This window comes from Macadamia integrifolia, chromosome 4, assembly GCF_013358625.1.
Source record: "Macadamia integrifolia cultivar HAES 741 chromosome 4, SCU_Mint_v3, whole genome shotgun sequence".
Lineage (NCBI taxonomy): Eukaryota > Viridiplantae > Streptophyta > Magnoliopsida > Proteales > Proteaceae > Macadamia > Macadamia integrifolia.
This window is the reverse complement of record NC_056560.1, coordinates 27,134,110-27,137,834: the sequence shown is the minus strand read 5'-3', so window position 1 is coordinate 27,137,834 and position 3,725 is coordinate 27,134,110. Positions and strand designations below refer to the sequence as shown.

At 36.4% G+C, this 3,725-nt stretch overlaps 1 long non-coding RNA gene across 3 annotated transcripts in view; it reads right to left on the bottom strand.

Moving 5' to 3' along the window:
- Nucleotides 1-260: 260 nt before the first annotated feature.
- LOC122075371 overlaps nt 261-3,725 on the bottom strand; it is a 10,006-nt gene continuing 6,541 nt past the window's right edge. For 2 of the 3 annotated variants that reach the window (XR_006139232.1, XR_006139231.1), the window contains exons 3-4: nt 1,941-2,064; nt 261-596 (exon numbers count right to left, since the gene is read on the bottom strand). This is a non-coding gene — a long non-coding RNA (uncharacterized LOC122075371). The remainder of the gene's footprint in view (nt 597-1,940; nt 2,065-3,725) is intronic. The other variant, XR_006139233.1, reaches the window with a different exon arrangement.

The following is a 3,725-nucleotide window of genomic DNA, read 5'->3' as shown; positions in this document are numbered from 1 at the left end:
AAAAAAAAAAAAAAAGTTAAAGGGAAAAGGCTTAGCATCCTACCACTATACCCATATCTATGTCTCTCTCGTCCTCCCCTTGAAAAAAAGTCTCCTTTACCTCTCCCATCCCAAACCTCCCATTGGTTGAGCCATTAACTGAAAGCCGACTGCATACCTAACCACCTCCCTAAGTTCATTTCTCCCACAAGATTTTCCAATATTTATTTTGCCACTTAGCTTTCTCATTGTCCTGAAACTTAAAATGTAAACAAGAGATATTTGGTCTATCTATCCATAAAATTTCAATCTCATCTCATCTACAATGATGTAGGTAATTGTATAGTCCAATAAAACCACTTCCAATATCAAAAGGGTTAATAATCTACTTGCGGTCCTCTGCCAATACTAGCTCTCGGGCCTTCAGGATTCTGCAAGTATCCTTTTGCTTTAGGTTTTTCTGTAATCCCAAAATTACAAAAAGGGGATACGCTTTAAATTCATTTATTGGCTTTCCTGCTTCCTTGTTTTATGAACGATTTTCCCCCTCCTTTCTCATCATCCTCATCCTCTTCCTCTTCTTCCTGTTGAGATGCTAACTTGTCCAATGGAGACGCCTGCAACATCCAGAAATAATAACAATAACTATAATAAGTATGAAACAGTTAAGTTATGCAGCATGATAGAACAAAAGACAACCTCAAATGAACTGACCACTGAATATTTATGTAATAAATGGTTTCATATTAACAAACCTTCTGTCCGACATATTACTATTCAAATACTAATTAGAAACCAATCAAGTTAATATAAGCAACCACCATATCCCATATACAGCATGCAAGTATAAGTCATTAAGTTGAAACAGATATAAATTTCTACATTTACAACAAATATGCCATTCAACTGAATCTTTGTTGGCATCATTGGCAACATGCGATGAGATCCCACACGCTAAGGTGCAGCACATAGAGGAGCACTCAGAAACAAAGCTCAATGTATTACTTTAAATGACAAAAGATCTCAGGTACTTTCTTGGGCTCATGTTTTCCTAACCTAAGAGGTTTGAGTTTTTTATTTTTCGATCAACTCGATTCTTGTACTTGGGTTCTGGTTGAATAGGGACTTTATCATTGAATTTCACCAGAGGAAGAAGAAAAGGATAAAAGAAGCACAGAGAAAGCTACAAGAGAAGGATAGACTCAAGAATACAGAGGCCCATAAACAGGTTTCAATTCCAATAATTCCTTGCATCTTGTTCTATAATTTAAATCTGTTAAAGCAACTCTATCCACATTAACCAATCCTCTCTCTCTCAAAAATTACAAAAACAGGGACAAGAGTGATTATAGCAGACTATCAAGTCTACCATGTGAGCATGTTACGATCGCATACGTGTCTCACACACTCAATATTTCATGTTTTAAATAATCTATACCATAAAAAATTCATCCGGTTTGTTGCAGGCCCCACATCCCACCATTATCAGTGTTTCCAAAATCTAGCTCCAATATTTACTAAGGAAACCACCATTAACAGTTGATTTTGGTGTTTTGATGAAGTATTGAATCATTTATATCTTATCAACCAAGCATACGGGATACTGCTGTACTTGAGTTAAGCTGTACTCACGTTAAGTATTAGGATGAATCAAGTAACAGAAAGATCTATAATCCACTGGTTATCATCACATCTGAAGGAAAAGGTTTGCCTTCTCTAACCATGTCGGTGTGTCAAAATCAGTTTCAGTGGAGGTTCGGTTTGGAGTGTAGACCCAGTAGCATACAGATTTCAATGGAGAGTTTGACATGGAGTGGAGACTTAGGAGCATACGGGTAACGGAAGGAAAAAGTCAAAAGGTATGATGAAGAAGAAAAAAAGAAGGGAGTTTTGTTTAAAAACAAAAAAAAACAAAACAAAAACAAAACAAAAAACAAAAGAGGAAAGAAGAAAAAACTAACCTGGTCCAGGATAGAAGGAAAGCCACCGGAAACTTGGTTCCTCCAGAGGATTTTATTCCGCTCTAATTTCTCTTCTCCTATCTATCTTTTGCCCTCTTTTGTCAATACTCAAGGGACATGATACCTGTATGAAAGAGTATGTAAATAACCTACACATTAAAATATCAGAAAAGGCATTATTTTATATAATGAGGAAAAAAAAACTTGGAAACAACAAGGTGTGAAGACGTCTAGAACTTGGAAAGCCGCTTGGACACTAAGGCAATGCCTTGACAACTATGCTTTGGATTGCAGACCTAGAAGACTGGGCTGATATAGATTAGAAAAAATTCATGTAATAAGGTTTCTATTGGAAGAAGACATACATCTTGATGCAGATTAATCACCAAAAAAGGTTTATTTTATTAGGAATAAGCCTATGGTTGGGTTCCATAGATGTTGGGCCTTTGATCTCATGTGTTTTGAGTGTAATAGACCACTTTTATGGGTCTAAAAGGGGGCTCTAAGATTGAGTACGGGATTACTAGTTAGTTTCCTTTTTTCATTAGTTTTTTTTTTAGTTGGGTTTGATTTGAGTAATATTTGTTTCCTTAGGAGTCAAGTTATTAATTGAGTTAAGTCATTAGTAGTTAGTTTCCTTTTTTAACTAGTTTCTAATTTCAGTTAGTTCTAATTTCAGTTTTTAGTAACTATTGTATTAGGAAAATATTTGGTTTCCTTTTTGAGGAACCTTCTATTTTGCAATTCCCTCCCCCCATTAACATTATAAATAAATAAGAGGAGGCTCCAAAAAGCCTAGAATGATTTTGATAAAAAAATAATTGTTGTTGCTATAGTCTTTTTCATGAAGAATTGTCTTGTGTTTGATCAAGGCTGAAGGAATTGGTGTTTGATCAAATTGACTCCTTGCAGCGCGAAGCCCAGGAGGTCTACTTCAAGTATTATTCTCTTAAGTTTTTATATCTCTTTCAAGACTTATTAGGGCTGCAAAACCAGGTATGTAATCTATCACTCTGCTGCCCAGAAAATTCTGCAAAACTAAGCATCCGCCCCTGCTGGAATGACAAGATCTGAGTATCCGATTGGTCCAATTTTTTGATCGAAGGTTCCTCCCCATTCCAGTGAGGATCGACACAAAAATTGGCTGATTCTGCTCAGCCATTGATGAGATATTAGAAATCTCCAAATTTTCGTCTTTTAGTGAGCTGAAGTTTCTATTTTCTGGATTCCGGTTCTGCTAGTTTGAATAGTGTTTTCTAGACTGCTGTTCTTAATATTCTGTTAACTTAAATCTGAACGGACTCACATCTGTTCCTGGTTTAGTCATAAGAATCATTGTTGGATTGGACTCTGCTGTTATTCTCTTGAGATCGATAACCTGCTGTACTGCTGAATATCTGTTCTGATTTCTGAAGACTGTTAGCACTTTAATAGGCTCTGGATTAGTTCTAAACTGCTACTAGTTTGTTTAATCCCTGTGTTGCTGTTCTGTGGGTTCGATAGTGTTTCTGGGTTGTTGCTGAATTTAATTTATGATACATGGTTGGGGTTGGTTTTGGTTGTTCTTTGTTTTAAAAGTTCCTGCAGTTTTGGGTCTAATTGGGTGGCCAATTTAATCCTACGTTACATCTGTGGAAGATGAGCTGAAACCGTAAGAAATACTGATTAAAATTATAGTCCGAATTAGCTCAATGATTGAGCACTCTCGTGCCGAAGATGAATGGAGCTAAGCAATCTGCCGAAGCTATGGGATGTAAAAATGCATCGGTAGGGAGCCGCCTTAGA